The sequence below is a fragment of the Prosopis cineraria genome, unplaced genomic scaffold (assembly GCF_029017545.1).
Source record: "Prosopis cineraria cultivar Desert tree isolate PC_DT_omini unplaced genomic scaffold, ASM2901754v1 PC11, whole genome shotgun sequence".
Taxonomy (NCBI): Eukaryota; Viridiplantae; Streptophyta; class Magnoliopsida; order Fabales; family Fabaceae; genus Prosopis; species Prosopis cineraria.
The window spans coordinates 17,959,132-17,983,184 of NW_026555342.1; the positions used below are offsets into that span (position 1 = coordinate 17,959,132).

A 24,053-nucleotide genomic window follows, 5' to 3' on the forward strand; every position below is an offset into this window, starting at 1 on the left:
GATATATATATATATATATATTTGGGGCATTGGGTTTAATCAATCATACTTTGTTTAAGTTTTTTATTTCACCTGAAGTTAAAATTATGTTTTAAGTAAATATATTAATTAATTTGAATATTAAAGAGATAATTATCCCTTTGTTGATTATAAATGATTAGATGTGGATGGGGCAGGTTCGGAAGAATGATGAAATAACTAGAATTAATCATACAACTTACCTAAATTTTACTCGGTAAATTACTTCTCGGGTGATAAGGATTGTTATTGGGAATCAACTTCTTGAACGGTTTCATTATTACATATCAGGAATCTTAATTAACTTCCTCTTATTAAATTATCCCCGACCAAGCAATCCCTTCTGGCCTGTAAACAATATCTTTTAATATTAAGTTTTGATCCATGTGCTGAACAAATAGATCTGACCATTTAGAATATATGAAGAATTGACTTGTCAATCCTAACGTTCAAATCTTGTGCCCAGTGGCCATCTGGTCTGCAGCTAAACTTGTACTAGGTGCCCCATGTGCTTTTATTTTCCTGATTGTTCGATGGAGAAGAAGATATCAATCTTATTATGACAATGTTGAGGACTTCCTCCGAAGTAATAGTAACTTGATGCCCATCAAGTACTCTTACTCAGAGATCAAGAAAATGACTAATGGCTTCAAACGTAAGTTAGGTGAAGGAGGCTATGGTTATGCGTATAAAGGTAAGCTTCGAAGCAATCGTGATGTAGCTATCAAGTTACTGGGAAAGTCCAAGGCCAATGCACAAGATTTCATCAGCGAAGTTGCCACTATTGGTAGGATTCATCATGTCAATATGGTGCAGCTAATCGGATTATGTGCTGAAAGAAACAAGCGAGCTCTTGTTTATGAGTTCATGTCTAATAGATCTCTTGACAAGTACATTTTTTTGGAGAAACAGGGGAATGTGTCAATCAATTTTGAGAAAATATTTAATATTTCTCTAGTGATCGCCTGATTGAATATTTAAATCGAGGATGTGATATGCAAATTCTACACTTCGATATCAAACTTCACAATATCCTTCTTGATGAGAACTTCAATCCAAAAGTTTCCAATTTTGGATTGGCAAAGTTGTATCCATTAGATAATAGTATTGTATCTTTGACAAATGCAAGGGGAACATTCAAACACATGGCACCTGAATTTTTGTACAAGAATATTGGAGGGATATCACACAAAGCTTATGTTTATAATTTTGGGATCTTGCTAATGGAAATGGCAAGGAGAAGAACGAATATGAATGTCATTGAACATTCCTGGCAAACATATTTTGCCAAATGGGTCTATGACCAGTTTGACGAATCAATAGATGAGGGTAATACCTCTAATGAGGAAAGGAAAATTGTAAAGAAGATGATTATAGTAGCTTCACATTGTATACAAATGTAACCTAGTGATCAACCCTCAATGAAGAAAGTCAAAGAGATGCTTGAGGGAGAAATTGAGCTCCAAGAAGCTCTGCCACCCTAAATTTCTGTAACTTAATTGGCAAGGGTTATGAAAGAGGATGTTGGTACTCATAACAATTTGAGTTCACAATGAGTTCTTTGCAACAAAACTGTAAAACTACTATAATTGTTAGCATGTTCAATGTTTTGTTAGCATTTTGATTTGCTGGACTATAGGCTTTTAGAAGAATAACATAGACATCCAGTAAGATTTCTATGTAGTTATGGATTTTGATAACAATTTGGATTGTTTGATGACATAATTCTGATGGATAGTTTAAGCAAAGGTTGATATAATTAATCCAATAGGTCTTAAACAAAGAGTTACCAAAGATAGAACAAAGCTCCACATTATATTTTACATTAGAATTTATTTTCTATCCTTTGCATGGAAACTCCTACTTGGGTTGATTCATTGGTAGTGTTGGAATGGTTGATGGGATCCTTCTGTCAACTGGAAAGGGATGCCTAGAAAGGATGTTGTTGTAAATGATCAATAATAGTGAAATAGCTAATGTGTTTTCAATGCATCTTTCAGTATTTTTATCATTTAACATGATTATTGTCATTTGGTCATGCCTAACATGTAATGAATCTTAACATTTATATGAAATTCAAGATGAAAAATAGAAGAAAAAAGCAGTATGCATCGCGCTTAGAATCTCAAAAATAAGTAGGCGAATAGTAGTAGAAAGACACCTTATTTTAATTTAAAACCTCAATATTTAAATTTATGAATTCTTCCATTTTATTGTATCCTCCCCTCCTTAATATAAGACAAATTTTAATTTTGTTTTGCTTTTTAATATAAGTCAAAGTTAAGAGTAATTAATATTTTTTAAATTTTATCCTTATTTATTTTTTAAAAACTACTATATTAAGGATATAACTACTTTTTTTTAATAAGTGCAAAGTTTCTTAACTGCTTTATATTAAGAATCAAAGAAAATATTAATTATTAAATTCAGTTTTATCTAATATGAGATTTCTTATATTGATTTTTGAGTCCATTTATGCTTGATAAATACCATTGCTAATAATTTCATGTATTATTTTAGTGTCTAGAGAATAAAAATATTTAACTTACACGAGCCCGTCTTCTTTTAGGATGAAACTCATTGCATTGATTGGTGGGGTTGGAATGGTTGATGAGATCGTACGTGCCAGATTCTGAATATCTAAAGCAAGTTTCAATGTTACGCCGCCGCCGCCCATGAATGAATGGCACAAGAATTTTCAACGGAAATGGAGATAATAATGATAATATGAGGATTATGATAAAATACAATATAAATTAACTAAAAAGTTAAAAACAAATAAATTGAATTTACATATTCAATAAATATTAAATATAAGAAGACTACATTTACAATTGTTTCTATTTATTTATTATTAAATATAATAAAATGAAAAATAATTATACTGCTATAATTTTTTTAGCTACATTTTATTATGATATATTGATGAAAATCGATTTATCATATAATGGACGATAGTTAGGATGGAACCATATGAAGATGAAAATGGAAAAGCCAAATCATTGACTTGATCATGTCAACCGCAATTGATGTGCTTTAATGCCATTTAATTCATTGTTGAGGACAAATTCTCAACAAAGTCATAAGGGAAATACCCATGAAGTTTCTAGGAAAAGAGAGCCACTGTTTAGTGCAACCCACTATGTTGGCAAGATTCTAAACATTAAGCAAGACAGCATTTTTATCTCAGTCAAGGCCTGGATAATGTACATTGAGTTAAGGTGGAAATTTCAAATTTTTTTAAACTTTTAATATAAAATTTCTGTACAATTCAGTAGAAAAATCAAAACAAATTCAAAATAGGCCACTTCACAAAATTAAACTTCGATTGACTGAATCGTTTTTTTTCAAATTTAATTCTTATAAAATTCACAAGAAGTAAAATATATATATATATATATATCATGTACGTTTTTATTTTATATGTCTTACTCTTTTGAAGTTCTGTAAATATTTTTATAATAAAAAATCTAAAAAAAAAGTTAAACAGTCAAAAGCTGATGATTTTAATTTTAGGATTATAGATGAGAGTAATAATAATATATATCAAGAATGGAAAATCACAAAGAATATTATAATAGCTTCCCGTTGCACACAAATGATCAACCTCGATGAAAAAAGTTAATAGAGCCTTGAGTAAAAAATTGACCTGCAAAGAAATAATTATATATTTATATATATATATATATATATATATATTACATAGTGTCCCCATTTCTATGAAGTTTTTCCTTTTGTCAATATATATGGTAGAATTGCTTCAATTAATGTGTCTTTTTCTTTTGGCCAAAAAACTAAAAACCCTTTCTAGAAACTACGAAAAATGATTTTTCCTTATCCCTTGTGGAAAAATTGTTGCCAATATTGAAGTCAGTGGAGATAAATTCCATCAATTATGGTTAGCGAAGAGTCAATGATTTATCTTTTTATTTTCATGTTGTATAACGGATCTCATGACGGGCGGGGCTATAAGCATTTACTTTTAAAAAAAATAATAGTATGCTTTAAATCTGTACTTATTTATCATTTTTTCTTTAATTTTTCAGCCCTGAATCTTTATCTTCCAAGCATCAGAGTGGAGAAGCCATTCACATATATGCATATAGTTTGTAGTCCTTCTCCTTTTCGTTGTATACAAAAGGATCATATACTTCTTTAAAGACTGTAAATTAAGATGTAGCCTAGTGATGTGAAACCTGGACCGGATCGGACCGGACGGTCTGATCAATTTGATCGCCACTTGTTGAACAAAATAGTTTAGTCCAACCAGTTAAACCAATTTGGCATTTGAATCAGGTTGACCCGGTCGGTTTTAAGAGAACCAGCTTTGACCCAGAAATCAAAGCGGGTCAACTCGGTTCAAAGCCAAAAAATTGGAAGAAAAAAAATTGGCTAAGTCTCTTAAATTAGCGATTTCTCTTCTCTAATCTCTAATTTCTCCTCCATGACCTAGGCTCAATCTCTGACTTTTCCTCCAACCTTTGTCTCTACCTCTAGGGATCCAACCTCTGGCATCTAGATTAGAAGCTTATGAGTCGTGACATGATAGCATGCCTCTAGCTCTAGCATTTTCCTTCGAGATCACGAGCTTATGCTGACATGCCTTTGTCTCCAACTCTAGCAGTCTAAACATCTAACCTTTGGCATCGAGATCCCAAATACCATTAACAAATTAATGTTTTATTTATATATTTGTATATATAAATATTATTTTTTATTTAACTTTCATGTCACCAGTTCGACCGTCGATCTAACTGATTGAACCATGAACATTGCGACCCATTGCTCTTTCCAATTCAATGTCTAATCCAGGTTTCAATACACTAATGTAGCCTTTGTGAACCATGTAGCTTGTAAATATTGTACTATAAATTTTCTTTGGTTTCTTTTTTTACAAAAAATGTTTACAAACTCTAGGAACAACATAGGATAATTTATTCATATTTATAACCCTGTAGAATTTTTGACATGACTAACTGGGTATGATCATATTTTGAACCTTGTATCAACAAGAAGCTAAAGTTTGGCAACAAATCTAAACTTAGACTTACACTTAACCCAACTCATTATACAAAAAAGAAAAACAAGACACAAATACTTAAGATTTTATATCAATCATCTCAACTTCACTTTATTTTAGAAATGATAGATAACTCTAATTTCAATCTCCTTACTCCGTTAACAACTCTTGTTCTGGTTACATGTGTTGACCTAAAAGAATTACGAGGCAAAATTAGCTTTTCATCATCTTCTTCTAACATTTGAACCACATTCTTCATGGTTGGACGATTTGCTGGATGCAATCGAATGCACCAAAGACCAATAATAGATAGCTTTCCTGCAATTTTAGTGCCCTCCTCTCCTTTTATATGGATTTATATGTCTCCATTGTTCTCTAGAAGATTCTAAATCCATTGTGGGTAGTAAACTTGTTTAGCATTTTCTACTGTATCATCTATGATTTCCTTCCTCCAACCATTTCAAGTAGCAACATTCCATAACTGTAAACATATGATTTATAGGATACATTGCTGAAATTTCAATGCAATGTAGCCCAAAGTGCCCCGAGCTGTTGTCGTTGACACAATTATTTGATCCTTCGAACATAGTTTGGCCAAACTAAAATCAGATATTTTAGGCATAAAATTATCATCTAAAAGAATGTTGTGAGGTTTGATATCAAAGTGAAGAATTCGTTTGTAATAACCTTGACAAAATAAAATAAACATATATGATAATTTGTTTAAAGTGTGTTTATATTAATTCTTGAGACAATAATGGCAAGAAAGAAAGTTAATGTAATGGTAGCTATGCAAGTATACTTCCAACAAGATCCAAGTTTGAATCTTGCCAGGACCAAAGGGGATTTTATTTTGATTTTTGCTCCTCTAAAATTACCAAAATACCCCTCCCTCATCAGATTTTTTTTCTTTCTTCTCTCTCTTATTTCAGTCAGTTTTATAAAGTGAGAAAGGAAAATAGAGAAATCTGGAATTTTTGCGTGAGTTGTCTCTCCATCCTTCTGTATCTTGATTTCTCTTCTCATTCCAGTGGTTGTCGATAAGAGTGGAGGATCATCACAGCTCTAGAATGTCATGCCCTAAAAATAAAGGGTGATCGGCACGGGTGCGAACTACATTGCGCATTCTTGCAAGCCTTAAAATAAAAATTTATTCCATTTTAAAAATAAATAATCAGATTATATGAAAATTTTAACATTTTTAATACTAATTGTCATAGCAAAGCTTCAACATTTTTGTAAAAATTTTGATAGAACCTCTCTAGTAAATATGATCTCCTGAAAATTCTACAATAAAAAAAATTCACAAAATATAATATCAGTCAGGAACTTAGCTCATTTCAGCCAACAAACAGTGTATAAATTAAAATAAAGTCCTAGCAACAATCTATGTAGACCAACTAATTTTTCTTCTAAATTAAAATATATAAGACTTAAATATTTACATCAAAAAGTAATAGTACGGAACAAAATTTCCACCCGATATAGCTGTATTGTCCTTCGGAGGTCAACAAGAAGATCATCATCAAATAACGAATTTGAGACCAAAATAAATTTTTCAGTGAGTAGCATCCTCAAAAATAAAATTTAAAATAATAAATTCATTTAATTTTGTAAATTAGTTGGAAGGATGAGAATTCAATATAATGTACTCAATAGCATTATAAATTTTTAATTATAACCATAAAAAATGAGATTAAATTGAAAACACTTTATATCATCATGGTAGAAGAAAAAAAATAATTTATACATATGTGGATCAAAATAATATACTAAAAATTGAAACCATTAAAATTTCAAATATATAAATTTGTCCAAATTTAGAATTGTGATGACTTAACATAATAGGTAACAAACATGGACACATAGTCTACGAAGGTGAAATAACTAAATGCAGTTTATGTCATGAAAACAAATATGGATATACAGTCCACGAGGATAAGTAATCAAACGCAGTTTGAGCTACAAAACAAACGTGAACACATAGCCCATGAGGGTAAAATAACCAAACACGATTCAAAGCCATGAAAACTAAACGCAGGTACAAAGCCCACGAATAACAAACGTGAAGACAAAACCCACGAAACAAACTTGTTAGTTATTAACTACAATACGCCACAGGTTAATGGAACTGTCGTTAGCAGTAATGTTCTGTATAAAATCCTCTTATAAATCACATTTCAAACATGTGAGACAAATAATTATTTTTGAAATAAAATTTTCATTCTCAATACCAAACTCGCATAAATTATTTCAAATATATAAAACTTGCCAAATTAATACATTAGAGCAAATGTATAAACTTGCATTAATTGTGTAACTAAGAAATTCTAAAATTCAATAAACAAAGATGCCTTCATCAATATTAGAAATATATTTCTTGAGGAAAAATAAATGCACATATCATAATGTAATTGTCCTTCATCGTTGTTCCAAAATTTTTAAAACTAACATAATTCATAAAAATAAAATATTTCAATAAAAGATTATTGATAAATAATTAAATGGGATGCAATTCACTTACTTGTCGGAGTTTTAAATTCTCAAAGATATTCTTTCTTTAATTTTTTTAGGGTCCTGTTCTTCTACACACCTTATATGAATATAAATAAATATAATTTTAATAAATTTTTAATTTATTACACAATCTCAACCAACCACAACAACAACAACAACAACAACAACAACAAGCCTTTATCCCACTAGGTGGGGTCGGCTACATGGATTGCAAGACGCCATTGTGCTCTATCATTTATCAAGAATCTCAACTAACCACCATCATTTAAAATTTCAAAATGAAAATTCATGCTTTAGAGTTAGTTAAAGTATTATTGTTCATATCACTATACTCCAACTTGTTTTAACCATGCCAATCTATTTCCTTGAGACATATTTTCTCTCAAGCTTTGCACCAAATGCCTTAGGTATGTTATTTCTATCGATTCGATTTAAAACATCTAATAATTTACTAATAACCTTACAATTCCCAAGAATTTAAATGGTTTCATACAAATTCATATTTAAATTCTTTTGCAATCTATAAGTTAATTTGTGGATCCATAATTTCTATATTAGCATCCTTCTCACAAAGACCAATTAAACTTCAAAAATGAAAATCCAAGCCAACTCTCTTCCTAGGAATTTTATCAAACACTATATGGGCATAAATTATCAAGCAAATATTAACATTTTCTTCCAAAATATCAGCTTCCTTAAAACCTTACAATATCACTAATTCAATCATTTTCAATTACAAACTCAATTCCATACTATTAGCTCCTTCCTTATATAACCACCAATTTCAATTTAAAAATTAAGCTTCCTCTTCCTATATATCCATATAAGGTCATAGAAAACAACAAGGCTCAAGAAGAAAGTAAAATTGCAACATCAACTCTATCCCTTCACCATCTCACACGCACAAAATTTTTTAAGGAGAAGAGATCAAAGATTCTCACCTTGGATAAACCAACAATACACACATAAGGAGGAGGAAGAGAATGTTGCATTTGCACAGTGAAGGAGAGGAAGATTGCTTTCGAGCATAGAGAAAAGATGAGAAAATGGGTGATTGATAAAGTGAGCAAAACAAAAGAAGCAAGTTCTCCTATTCACCTGTATAGCCACGCTAACAATGAAGGAAATGGGACTAACTTATAATAGAGAAGGAGGAAGAGGTCACATTTTGGTTGATCAAGGGAGGACGAGACCACAGCAACAGCAAGCATACCAACGAGCTCACAGCCATAAGCGACAAACTAAAAAACTGTGAGGAAGCCTGAGTTACTTGTACAGTTTCACAGATGACCGGATAAGGGAGATTGATGCAGAATAGAAGAGAGCAATATTGACCAATTTATGCCTTCCCATAATGAAGATTCCAATGTTCATGGAGTCACCGGCAACCAGTATGATAGAGATGATGATAGAGGATGGAAGGCGGAATAAGGGTTTGAAGTTTCTTGTGAAATCCTCTGCTATCTTGTAACAATCCTTACCCCACCCTATCAAGGGTCTTTTAGACTAGGCCAACCCACCTCACGACAGTGGAAGCCAGCTTTTCCTAAAGTAGTATTTGGATTATTTCTCACCTCACTAAAGAGGTCTTTTGAAATTTTTTCAGACTCAAACTTCTAACCTTTACCAAGATTGTAAGGTACCATTGAGTCAATAAAGTGGCACAGCGAAAGCATGGTGGGCCCATAACCCACAAGTCCTAGGATTAAAACTTGGCTCTGATACCAAAATTGTAAGGTTTCCCTTACTTAACCACGTTTAACTTCAAAATTAAGTTAATTAAGGTATTAACCCTCTAAGGATTACCAAAGTTGTAAAATTTCATAAAAAAAATTTCTCAAATCATTTATAATGGAATCCTAAATTCAATATTTCAAATCTCAAACAATACTTATTAAGCTCAAATTAGAGTTTGAAAATAGTATGGAAGATTAAAAATCAAATGGGACCCAAAATAATGAGTTTTACAACTTAAAATTGAATTTTATGCAGAAAACAACACATGCACTACGGCTTGTGACATATACACTGTGACTCATCCTTCTTTATGCCATGCACTACGACGTGAGGCACCATGTGCCTCGACACATTGTATGAAAATGATAGATATCAGCTGTCAAAATAACAGCATAGGGAGCGAACTTTCGATGAGTCCCAAATCTTCGTCCGGCGTCCGATTGAGGTGGCTTTGGTGCCTGCACAGAACTTTCTCCTAGCTCTAGTTAATGGCACTAGTTTTACACTCAAATTCTTTTTCTATAAAAAAATTAGTTACCAAAACCCATTTTTTCATTCTTTTCACAAAAATCTCACAACTTGGGGTCCCAACTCAACCATAAGTGTCAAAACCCTATACCAACTATCCGACCATACTCAATGGACTCTAGCAGACCCTTGCAATGCACCACACACAATCAAAAGCAAATTTATTTTTAAATCATCACTCAACCCCAATTTTCACAAAATATAAAGGGGAGGAAAATGTTGAACAAAATCACCATTTTCACATATCTTAAAACTCTTAATTTGACTAGTCTGGGATTCAAACTCAAGACATGTTGGGAGGAATGTATACACAGCTCCTACTACACCAACTACCCTTCTTGTCATAATTATCCTAAAATTAATATAACTATAATTAATACACATTATTATATATTTAATTTAATTCAATTTTTTTACATAGAACTTTATAGGTTATTAGATGGAACATATAAGAGGTTCACCTTCGTAGCCCCTATCTCTGTTCTTACTCTCTATCTTTTGCTTTGTCTTTGTCTGTGTTGTCATGCTCGAGTTGTTATTGGAGTGATAAACCACGTCCTTGAAACTACTACTGGTGTTGTCACAAGTTGGTCTATTGCTACTAATATAGTTTCTCTCCTTGCTAGCATGCTGTATTTGGTTCTTCCTCTCCCTTGTTCAAGAACCTCCTTTCTTCTCTTTGTTTGTCCGCCATTGTTCAGGTTAGCTAAGTTGAGAGTGTGTGAAAAAACAGGACCCTAACAAAAAAATTGAAAGAAGAATATTTTTAGGAATTTGGAACTTTAATGAGTAAGTGAATAGCATCTCATTTAATTATCCATTAATAGTCTTTTATTGAAATATTTTATTTTCATGAATTATTTTAGTTTTGGAAATGATGAAATAATTATGAAGGATGATTAAATTATGTTATGTGCATTTATTTTTCCTCAATAAATATATTTCTAATATTAATGAAAGTATCTTTATTTATTGAATCTCAGAATTTCTTGGCTACGCAACTAATGCAAGATTGCACATTAGCTATTAAATGTTAATTTGGCAAGTTTTGATATTTGAAACAATTCATGTGAAGTTGGTATTGAGAATAAAAATTTTATTTTAGAAATAATTATTTCTCTTGCATGTTTGAAACGTGATTTCTAAGATGACTCTATATAGAACACTGGTTGCTAATGATAGTTTTATTACACCTAGGCGCTTTGGTTAGTGACTAGTTAGTTTGAATTTTGTGAGCCTTGTTCTCACATTTGTTGTTCGTGGGTATTGTACTTGTATTTGATTTTGTGACTTCGGGCTGCGTTTGGTTAGCATTACTCTCGTGGATTGTGTGTTCACGTTTGTTTTGTAACTTAGGCTACGTTTAGTTACTTATCCTCGTGGATTATGTGTTCACGTTTGTTTCATGGTACAAGCCGTGTTTGGTTATTTACCTTTATAGATTGTGTGTCCATGTTTGTTATTTGTTTTATTAAGTCCTCATCATTCTAAATTTAGACTAATTTATATATTTGAAATTCAATGCTTTCAATTATTAGTATGTTATTTTGATTCATATATATATATATATATATATCACTCTTCTCCTACCATGATAGAATAAAGTGTTTAGTTACTCTCATTTTTATGGCTATAATCAAGATTTATACATTTATTGAGTACATCATATTAAATTCTCATCTTTTCAACTAGTTTACACAATTGTCTAAATTTATTGTTTATTTAAAAAAATTATTTTTGGAGATGCTATTCACTGAAAAATTTATTTTGGTCTCAAATTTACTAGCTAACGCTGATTCTATCGCCGACCTCTAAAGAACAACACAGTTATACTAGGTGAAAATTTTGTGTGGTATTGTTACCTTTTGACATAAATATTTTAAGACTCATGTATTTTAAATTTAAAAGAAAAGTTAGTTGCTCCACATAAATTATTGTTAGGACCTTATTTTGATTTATATACTATTTGCTTGTTGGAATGAGTTAAGCTCCTAACTGATACTATATTTTGTAAAAATAATTTCTGTTGTAATATTTTTGGGAGATCATATTTATAAGGGAGGTTCTGCTGAAATTATTACAAAAATATTGAAGCCTTGTTATGACAATTAATATCAAAAGTGTTAGAATTTTCATACAACCTAATTATGTTTTTAAAAAAGATAGAATGAATTTTTATTTTGAGGCTTATGGAAATGTTTGAAGTGATTCGCTCCCGTGTTTGGTCACCCTCTGTTTTCGGGGCATGACATCATTTGTCACAATCTTCATGAAGATACTAAATTCCTTTGGCTATGCCAAGAGCAGTATCATGAAACTTTGCCCAACCCAGAAAAAGGTCCTTTCTATCAGCTGAGGTTATTAATTTCTGCAATGAACCATTCGGTAAAAATTCAAAAACCAGAGCTCGTCTGAATCCATCTGCACAGTAGCCAACCAAGCGAGCAACATTGACATGGTGAATTTGACACATAGTTTCCATTTCATTGATGAACTCTCGTCCATTTCCTGTTGAAGTGTTTAGGAGCTTAGCAGCAATCATAATTTCATTAGATATCTTCCCTTTAAACACAGTTCCATAAGCTCCTTGTCCAAGTTCATCTTTAAATTGATTTGTGATTCTCTTTATATCTGCATAGGAGTATCTAGGCCTAACTGCTTTATAGTCCTCCAAAAACTGTCTAATTTTCTTGTAGCCCTGCCTCTCCAGGCTAGCTGCATAGACCCAATAAATAAAATAATAACTCCAACAAACATGAGCAGAAACGGCCCTAGGATTTCACCTGCAAATATAGCAACATATACAGTATTGTTAAATTGATATTGCGGATCTTTTATCTTCAATATGCGAAATAAATTGTTTGCTGAAGAATAGTTACCAGCAAGTTCTATCTTTTTTGGTGGACCTGAAAAAATAAATAAACTTCATATCAGATGTACATAGATTTTAAACTCACAATTCATGAAGTTATTATGATTGAAGGAAAAATAATACCTTCCCGATGGCTTTTGATACATTCAGGTTCACATTCAACTTTGTCTTCTCTCAATTTACATTGCCCTCCATTTTCTTCAGTGTCTGCAATCTGGTTAGCCAAGATAGACTTAAGCAGGGTCACTGTCAATAAATGAATCATGCATTGATGTGTAACCAGGAATTCTCATGCATGATAATAGAGGATAGTTCATGATTCTCTTTGTGTACGGTATAGCTAAAACTTCATAGCCAGGAACATCGAGGCAAGAAAAGTCCGCCCGATGTCGAAATTATGAATTTCTACGAGACGTCCCTAAACAGTTGAATAATGCATGTCCACCTGATTCATAATAAGAAGTTAACCGAAAAGTTGATGCATGAGAAGTAAGGTGAGCAAGGCATCCATCAGGATCAGACACATTAAAGAACTGTGATTTACAGTCTATGTCTTGGACGAAAACCTTGACAGAGGAAGGCAGCTCAAGCACTGTGTCGTTTGTTTCAGTACAGTATAGATCAAAGCCGGAACTATACCCACACGCTTCTGGCTGTTTTCCTTTGAGTCTAAAGGGGAATCGAATCCCTGGTCCATAAACACTGCACCTTGATTGTATGCATGGACCTGGAGATCAGGTTCAGCAAAAATAGTTAGAATTGAGAAAGAATCAGACGAATAAGAACAGGATGGCCAATCGGCCATACTTGACATGGAAGTTCTGTTTCATGTGTCTTTTGCTCTTCAGAAAAATCGTTATGTACAAAGCTTATACTTGAAACCAAACGTACAATTATGTGCAAGTTTGAACTATGTAGAAAGGGAAAGCAATCACCCCCACTGGAGATTTGGAGGAACCTTTGATACTATTTGCAGGAAATTTCCCGGAAAAATGATGGAATGAATGGGAGAATTCCTTCCTCAATGAATGAAACCAATTTTCAAACCTTTCGTTGTCTTCCTCTACACAAGAAGTCCACATGCAATTCATCAATTGCTTGGCAGTGATGGTCGATTGGGACTTATTATTGACTCTAAAGGCACCCATTATTGATGTCTTTAAGTCAAGTCATCCGACATGGACCCTTTTCCCCCCCCCCCCCCCCTTTCTTGCCAAAGTCAGATACGGCATTGACTTGGACAAATTCTCAAGACTTGTATTTCGGACTGCATTACTTATGACTCCAAAACATTGTCTTGATGAATTATTTTATTATATTCAGTTCCCACTTTTTTAACCTTCTTTACTAGAAAGTTATTTATACAGCACCTGGTGTGTTTCTTGTGAATATATTGCAAGTTTCTTTTTGAAATTGTAATAATTTTAAATTTTAAATTAAATATTTTTTTCAATTAATATATTTAATTGCTAAAATTTTATAATAAGTGAAGGGTGATAGTTTATTAAAATTTATACTAGTAAGCTTTTAAAAAATTAAGAGTTTAAATTTTATTAAATAAAAGTTTGATTTTTATTTAGTTTTAAATTATAAAAAAATTAATGCCCTTTCTTGTAATTTTTCCGTGCCACTACTCGTAAGTTTGCCCAATTTCTTTTTATCAGATTTTTATCCTCACCCTCTGCCATTCGAATGTCAGATCACTGAGAGAGAGAGAGAGAGAGAGAGAGAGAAAGTCGGTTCTATTTCCTTCTCCGATCAGCTTCTATATTTGTCGATCTTCTCCTTTCCACTGCCAGCAACTTGCCGCCGGCCTTCTCACCGTCAACGCCATCTGCTTCAGCAGTGTGGAAGTCACCGTATTTCCAGTTTGGTCTGCTGCTTTGTTTCATTTCTGAATTTTTCAACTTCATTCTCGGCTTGTAAGGCAGGTGTGTGAGTGAGCTTCAACTTCCTATCCCTCTTAGCTGTTGGGCGTACGAGTGTGTGTGGTTAGTAAGCTCAAGTCCTTTATTTTTCTGGCCTGTAATTTCTGCTCTTCCTCTTCGTTGAACTGCTGGTTGAAACTTCCTTTCTCTTTTTCGGTGTGGTTGGCGAGCTGAAGAGTGGCAGCTCCACTGCACTTTGGTTGTATGTAGGACACTGGTTCTTCCTTCTTCTCCTTCGGTTTCAATAGCAACGTGGATTCTCCTTCTTTCCTCATCGAAAACGCATCTCTGTTTCTCTTAGTGTTGTCATAATTATTTTTTAATTTGAATGGAATTTCGGTTGGTGCTGTGAACATTTTTGTTGTGATGCTAAGTTGAAGGTTGATGATATAGTTAGTATGGGAAGTTAATTAAATTGTTGGAGGCTTGTTGAGGACTGAATTTTGATGAATGCTCCCAAAGTGTTTGTCAAAATGTTTGAGAGAAGAGTAAGGTATTAATGGATTAATATAATTAAATTTGGAACTTATTAACAAGAAGAAGGAGGAAATTGACATTTTAGTTTAAAAGTTTATGTTGATGTTGAGAAAATTTTAAAGATTTACATTTGAACTTGAAAGTAGGGTATTTATTTCATATCAAGATACTTGTTTCTTAATTCAAATTGTAATGTCCATGGAGTGTTCATTGAAATGTTTAATGAAGGAGTTGGAGTTGAATTGAGAAAAGTATTAGAATTATATTGGGTGCTTATTATGAATTGAATCTTAATGCACTCAAAATGTTTGTAAACTGTATGATAAAAAAATTTAATAAAAAAATGCAAGTTTTGAACAAATATGTGTAAATAGTGATTTGGTCATTAAATTGGGATCTTATAGTACCTAGAGTAGATTGCATTAAATTAAACTATAGTTGTGGCACTTTATCAATATTTAAGAAGGTACACGAGGGATGGAAATATTGTCTCTTGCTTTAGTTGGATTTTTGATAAATTATTAAATTGGTAATGAATTTATTATTGTATATTTTAGGCTGTGATGTTGTTTTGGATTGAAGTTGAATGTCATCAAGTGCTTAGAAATTCCTTGATAAATAATTTTAGTATTATGATTTGTTTATTAGGGATTTTATGGAAGCATTCGAGATATAAGTGACAAGTTGGAGAGGAATAAGCTTTAGAAATTATTGAAAAATTCTGAAGTGAGTGGATAGTATCCTAAATAATTTTTTACAAAGTGTTTATAAAATTATTTTATTTAAATTTTAAATTTTGATATTATTCTTTTATAAGTTGTATAAATATTGTTGTAAATTTTATTTTTATGGTTTATGTTATGAATAAGAATTGATTGAAGTTGATATAGAATAAATAGTTCTAATTTTTAAAAGTAAATTAATTATTTAACTCTATGTTAATATGAAAACTTTTATTACAATAGTTTGTGCAACGAGAAAATGAAGATGAGTTTAGAAATGAAATATAGTAGTTAAACGGTATACTTTGAAAATGAAAATATTGAGTTGTTTTTTCAATTCCTTGCACATTTGATACTTTTTACTAAAGGGACTGAGTTCAAAACGCTAGATGTTAATGACAGTTCTGTTAGCCTTTGATGTATCATGGTACACTTAACTAATAGGGTGCTTGTAAGAGGTGATAGTCTCATGTACAGGCCAATGCATCTAAAATGGAGAGATGGATATTTGTGAGCATTATACTCACGCTTGTTTCATGAGCTACATGCTTGTGCTTGTTTTGTGGCTTTTAGCCATGCTTGTTAGTGATTTATCCTTGTGGACTATGTGCCTGTGCCTGTTAATCGTTTTGATTAAGTCTCGCTAAAACGTGATATTTTGAAAAATTATTATTATTAATATTATTATTAAATTTATTCTAATAAATAAATTGTTGTTTAATTGTATATGATTTTATATGGTAAAGTTTCTCCTAGATTGGATTTAAAAATTTATTATTTTATATTAATTATTTATAAATTTTTCTTGATTATATCATCACTCAAATTCTTTGATATATTTTTATTAATTATATGATTCTTGATAACCTATAAAATTATAAAATTATTGGTTTATTTCACCGTTTTGTTGTGAGTAACTTTCTCATTTATTGATAGTTATAATATGTGATTTAATATTTCATTAGTTTATTTTAAACCAAATTTTATTACTTACTACTTTTAAATGTTTTATCTATAATTTTAATTGGAACGTTACTCACTGAATTTTTTTTTTTGTCTTAGATAATGTAATTGATCTTGCACCTCTTGGTGATCATTAAGGGGGTTTGTTACTTTTTGAACGAGTGGAAACACGCTTCAATCATTTATTTTAATGTAAATACTTATCACATTATACAACAGTAGTGAGTGCTCCATATATGTTGTAGTTAGGTCTTAGTTTTATTTTGTTATTGTGAAATTTGTTGGTGCGGAAGTAAGTACTTTTTTGTTTCGGCTGACAGGTTTGTTAAAGAGGCAGGGCATCAGAATGATTTACCTAGCCTTAGTTATCATCTTCCTTTCCGTGCCTCTATTTTCCTGCATTTATGATGATGTAGGGGTTTTCTCCAAATTTACCGGACATTATTACAGTGACTCCTGTGGACACGTGTTCGACGTCCCAAAAAATACATTCTATTACCACGGCAGCTGCTACGATCCCAGTTATGAAGTGCTCTGTGAGAACAATAGAGCTGTATTGTATTTAAACTATGGGCGGCACTTGGTGCAGGCCGTTTCTGCCACTAACTCCACCACTCTCCAATCCATCACTGGTGGAGTTGACGACGACAACTGCTATTCAATCACTCGTCATTCTCTTCCATACAACAACCTCACTCACGCTTTCACTGCCAATGAGAGACAACTTGATCACCCCAAAGGTCACCGTTATTCTGGGGCAGAATTAGTGTTTGTCAGCTGCGAAAATCCAGATCTCTCTCATCTGTATACGGATATCGTGGCGGCTTGTACAAGTGAAGAGCCAAAAAATCATTATGCTTATGTGCTGTCAGAGAATCCAAGTGCGTTTGAAGTGGAGGAGTCGTGCAAAATAGATTTGATGGTGAAAGTGTCACCATGGGGACCTATGACGTGTAATGAGAACTGTTCTTATCCCCAAGTTCAGAGCCAAGAGGTGAATGGGATTGTGATCAAATGGCGTCCAAATCGTTGTGGAGAGTGGGATGGTCATGGGGAACCTCACTGCTGGTTTGAAAATGCCACGAATATGGTGCTTTGTCTTCATTTTCCTACTCTTTCAGATTCTTTAGGTGAGCATTTATAGATTGTCACGTGTTATATATAGTAAGGAGAAATAATAGAAAGCAGTTATTATCATGATAGAGACCTTTAATGAGCATTTTTCTAATATCTTTGTAATGCCTATACTTCCCAATTGTGCTTTTCTTTATTTCTTTAGATAATTGACTTTTACGTAAAATAAGAGACATTTTCATACCTTGAAGTCCCAAAACGGTGAAATTGGTAATTTTTTAATGATTTTTTTTAAAAATATTGCAATTACACTATTTTATATTTGAAAAGTCATAAAAAATGTAAAACTTCACTATTTTGGAACTTTAAGGTATGGAAATGTCTTTTATTTTATGTAGAAGCTAAGGATCGAAAAAAAGAAGAGAAAGAAAAAAAAATTGAGAAGTTGTGATATTGTAAGAGCATTAGAAAAAAACACATTAAAGTTCCCTTGGCCCATTGTTCTCATGATGATCTAATAGAAACTTCTGTTTCCAATTTTCAGCCTTGGTTATTGGGCAAGTGATGGGTGCAGGTGAGCGAAGCAACGTTTTCTCCAATTGTCCTTCAATTTATTAATTTCTGACGCCCTTTATTAATTTCTTATGAGTATCCTTGTTAGTTAGATCCCCAAACTAATAACAGTTCAAGATATAAGTGCATAGGTTAGATATTTTTCCTATTCTCTATTTAGTGAAAATAGAATTGTCTCCTTGGACTTAAGATAAGATCAAACAAAAGTTGGAGAACTGGTCAAACAAGATTGCTCAATGTTGTTACATCACCATCTTTCTATAATTCTATCAATTTGTGGATCATCTCTGTTTATATATACAGACTCTCTAGTCAAGTATAAATTTCATATTAATAGTTTATTTAACTTGATTTTGTCAGTCCACTGTTGAGCATGAACGTCTGTCCCATTCTCCTTTTAAATTGGAATTTATGATGCTGAAGAACTAAATCATGCTCCGTCAAGACCAATATATGGCATATTCTAAAAGCTTTGCTTCATCTAAAATATAAGACATTCAATAATTTTTACAATTATTTTTTTAACTATACCCGTACTTCATTTATTATTATTTTTGGAAACAAATAATATATTGAAATTTTAATTATTATTATCAATGCACTTATATATGGTATTTAATAAGGGTATAATTGGAAAAGTGTAACTTTTGTAAGAAATTAAAATTCTAACTAAAATTTTTCAAGACCCTTAAATTAGTTAACAATATTCTATATTGTAATCTAGAGAGAATCCATACAAAGTTAAGATTCAAGTATACCAAACTACATGGATACATCAATCTTGTAAGGACTAAAAATACATATACAAACTAAATCATAGAAGACTATATTATACAGGGAAGAATTGATTTGTTGTTAATTATTAACGTTGAAATATCTTTTGTACAGTAACCCTTTGGCAAGTTGCAAAATTTGTCCTGGGTGCCCCCTGTGCTTTTATATTCTTGATTCGTCGATGGAGAAGAAGGCATCAATCTTATGATGACAATGTTGAGGACTTCCTCCAAAATAATAGTAATCTAATGCCCATCAAGTACTCTTACTCAGAGATCAAGAAGATGACTAATGGTTTTAAACACAAGTTAGGTGAAGGAGGCTATGGTTATGTGTACAAAGGTAAGCTTCGAAGCAATCGCGATGCAGCTGTCAAAGTTACTGGGAAAGTCCAAAGCCAATGATGCACAAGATTTCATCAGCGAAGTTGCCACTATAGGCAGGATTCATCATGTCAATGTGGTGCAGCTGATTGGATTCTGTGCTGAAAGAAACAAGCGAGCTCTTGTTTATGAGTTTATGTCTAATGGGTCTCTTGACAATTACATATTCTCAGAGAAACAAGGGAACGTGTCCATCAATTTTGAGAAAATATTTAATATTTCTCTTAGGATTGCTCGAGGAATTGACTATTTACATCAAGGATGTGACATGCAAATTCTGCACTTCGATATCAAACCTCACAATATCCTTCTTGATGAGAACTTTAATCCAAAAGTTTCAGATTTCGGATTGGCAAAATTGTATCCATTAGATAATAGTATCGTATCTTTGACAAATGCAAGGGGAACATTTGGATACATGGCGCCTGAATTTTTGTACAAGAACATTGGAGGGATATCACATAAAGCTGATGTTTATAGTTTTGGAATGTTGCTGATGGAAATGGCAGGGAGAAGAAAGAACATGAATGTCATTGAACATTCTTGGCAAACATATTTTGCCAGATGGGTCTATGACCAGTTTGAGGAATCAATAGATGAGGGTAATACCTCATATGAGGAAAGGAAAATTGCAAAGAAGATGATTACAGTAGCTTCACATTGCATACAGATGTATCCTAGTGATCGACCATCGATGAAAAAAGTGATAGAAATGCTTGAGGGAGAAATTGAGCTCCAAGAAGCTTTGCCACCCTAAATTTCTGTAACTTAATTGGCAAGGGTTATGAAAGAGGATGTTGGTACTCATGACAATTTGAGTTCACAATGACTTATTGCAGCAAACCTGTAAAACTAGTATAATTGTTAGCATGTTCAATGTTTTCTTACCATTTTGATTTTAGAAGAATAACATAGTCATCCAGTAAGATTTTTCTGTAGTTATGGATTTTGAAAACAATTTGGATTGTTTGATGACATAATTCTGATTGATAGTTTATGTATATGTCGATATAATTAATCCAATGGGTCTTCCAAAAAATGGAGTCACAGAAGATAGAACTCGCTCCACATTATATTTCTTATTACAATTTATTTTCTATCCTACTTGAAAATATTAATTGGTAGTGTTGGAATGGTTGATGGGATCCTTCTATCAATTGGAAAGGGACTCCTTGAAAGGATGTTGTTGTAAATCATCAATAAAATAGCTAGTGTGTATTAAATACTTCTTTAGTATTTTGATCATTTATCATGCTTATTGTCATTTGGTCATGCCTAACATGTAATGAATCTTAACATGTATATGAAATTGAAGACGAAAAGTAGTAGAAAAAACAGTATACATCATACCCAAAATTTCAAGAACAAATAGGCAAATAGTAGTAAAAAAACACCTTATCTTAATTTATAATTTTAATATTTAAATTTATGAATTCTTTCAATTTATTACATGCTTCTTGCAGTCCTTAATATCATACAAATTTTAAATTATTCTTTCCAGTTTTTAATATAAATCAAAGTTAGATTAATTAATAATTTTTACAATTTTACCCTTATTTATTTTTTTACACTACCATATTAAGGACATAATTATCATTTTTTTAATAAGTGCGAAATTTGTTAACTACTTTATATTAAGGATTGAAGAGAGTATTATTTATTAAATTCAATTTTATCCCATACGAGATTTCTTATATTGACTTTTAAGACTACTCATGCTTGATAAATATCATAGCTAATAATTTGATGTATAGAAAATAGAAATATTTAACTTACCACAAGCCCATCTTCTTTTATGATGAAACTCATCATATTGATTGGTGGTGTTGGAATGGTTGATGAGATCGTACGTGCCAGATTCTGAATATTAAAGCAAGTGTAGATATATGTTTAATTAATGTGACCCACAAACATACTCTTTTGCATAATCGTAAAATGCTGTCTTGTTTAATGTTTAGAATCTTGCCAATATAGTGGTTTGCTCTGATGAATGTCTCTCTTCCTGGAAACTTCATGGATATCTCCCTTGTCACTTTATTGAGAACTTATTTGTCCTCAACAATAAATTCAATGATATTAAAGCACATAGATTGGCTTTTTATTTTCATCTTCTTATTCTTCCATCCTAGCTATCATCCGACGTCCATTATACGACAAATCAATTTTCATCAACATATAATAGCATAATCTAGCAAAAAATTATAGCAGTATAATTATTTTTCATTTTAATATATTTAATAATAAAAATTAGAAACAATTGTAAATGTAGTTTTTTATATATAATCTTTATTGAATCATGTAAATTCAATTTACTTTTTTAGTTAATTTATATTATATTTTATAGGGCTATAGAATGAAACAAAATCCTCAGATTATCAATTTATCATTATGATCTCCATTTCCGTTGAAAATTCTTGTGGCATTCATTAATGGGTGGGGTGTATTTGGTTCAAGGCACTGACTCAACTCAACCATTATTAATTTCTTTAATTATCAATCACTGACAATCACCCAAAATACATCTTAGTCTTAATTATAAGTAAATTTTTGAAATCCTACTTGATTCTAAATATATGAAAAAATATGGTTGTTGATTTTTTAAACCTTCCCCCCTAATTGCATCAAGTTTGTTACCATGCTTTTAATTTCTATACAACATTTTCTTAGAGTCATTAATTTCAATGAAGGAAAAATTTGAAAGTCACACATTTTTTTTTACAAGTTTATATATAACAAATATCACTTCTTAGAAAATCATGAAATTAGTTAATTATGTTCTATAATTAGAACCTTAGGAAGTATACCCTCTCTGGTTCTATTATAGAGTGCTTTCTAAAAGAATTTCTTGATTCTTAATATAAGTTACAAAAATAATTATTAATAACATTTTCCAATTTTATCTATTTTACTATTGCTAACTATTAAAAGGATATTTCATTCTAATTTAGTGTTTTTATATCACTCTTCAAATAAAGTAGTAGAAAGTAAGTCATAACAAAAACTGTAAGGAATATTTCAGAGAATTGCTTGGAGAATTTCTCACTAATTTCTTAGAAACGTGTGATATTACTTGTTGAATAATTAGATATTTACTCACAAACCGTCAGTCAATATTTATTATTTATGCCTAGCTCTCTTTTCCCAGAAACTTATTGGATTTTGGCAAGAAAAAGAAAAAGAAAAAAAAAAAAGAAAGAAAACTTGTTGGGAGAATTTTCCAAGAAGTTATCTTGAAAACGTGCATCTGGCTTTATTGATGCATCTCTAGGTTGTAAAGCTTCAAACAAACTGAAACACTCAAGGAGGTTTCATAAACTCATGCAGTACGTACCGACTTTGAGAACCATCACCCCAGTTTGCAAACTTGCTTATTCTACCTTTCTGATACTTCACATGATAAACGTAACCATAATCATCTTCCTGGCCGTTGGTCTTGTTTTGCTATATTGTTTACCTGATAGGAGATCTTACTTACCTGATCCATATATGGAATCATGTGGACTAATATTAAGTGAGTCCATGGGTAGAAACAATTATCTTGCATTGATCCCACAGTTATGAACTAGTCTGTGAGAACAATAGAACTGTATTGTATTTAAACTATGGGAGGCACTTGGTTCTGACTATTGTGTTAGAAATTGTGCCCTAAGGCCAATTATTGTATTATGCACATTATTATTTAATGAATTTCTCTTATCATATCAATTGCATATTTATTATGATAACTATATCATTAGACAAATTATAATGATTGTCCTAAATATCCTTGGTCGGTCTTCTATGAGGGATAGATGAAACAAGACTAATATAACTTAATTAATTATAGAGATATAAATCAAAGTCGTAGGCACTTGAAAGAGTACAAGATGCTGGACCAACTTGCTATGAGAAAGCTGCATTGTGCAAGTCATAAGCTTATCTCATATGTAATTATATTATTAAGCCCTTTGACTTGTGATCATCATGGATTCCTACATGATGACCACTGAATTTTAACTTAGTCAAAAGTCACTTTTGATCAAGTGATTATAAAAGCTATGGTTGAGTTTAGTGATATTCATGTAGAGGAATATGAGTAGTCAAGATGAAATTTATTCCTTATGTTAATTGAGAGATATTACCGGGCTTCTCGATAAGTAAGAATGAGAAAATGTATGGTCATACTATAATAGAAAGGGTTTTTTTCATATTATGTCAGTCCACATCAGAGATCGAGAAAGTAATAGTCAAGTAAAAGGAGAATGACAATTTCATGTCTCACACTTGACCAAAATGTCACATGATAAAGGGATGTGATACGATTATATGATGGTTGAATTAGATCATTGATCTCTCTATAAATTGGGTAGTTACAATTGTCTTGCTAGAGGCCACTTGTGACTTGTAGGCTAATAGCGTAATTAGCCTACTGCTAACTGCACGTGGGCCTACAGGGTTGGATACAAGAACAGCCCAACTCAAGTTATA

At 31.8% G+C, this 24,053-nt stretch overlaps 3 pseudogenes; 2 read left to right on the top strand and 1 right to left on the bottom strand.

The window, feature by feature from the left end:
• The first annotated feature begins 495 nt into the window (after nucleotides 1-495).
• On the top strand, nucleotides 496-1,502 carry LOC129285176 (rust resistance kinase Lr10-like; annotated as a pseudogene).
• A 3,642-nt stretch (nucleotides 1,503-5,144) lies between these two features.
• On the bottom strand, nucleotides 5,145-13,840 carry LOC129286237 (rust resistance kinase Lr10-like; annotated as a pseudogene).
• A 587-nt stretch (nucleotides 13,841-14,427) lies between these two features.
• Nucleotides 14,428-20,519, top strand: LOC129287084 (PR5-like receptor kinase; annotated as a pseudogene).
• The last annotated feature ends 3,534 nt before the right edge of the window (nucleotides 20,520-24,053 follow it).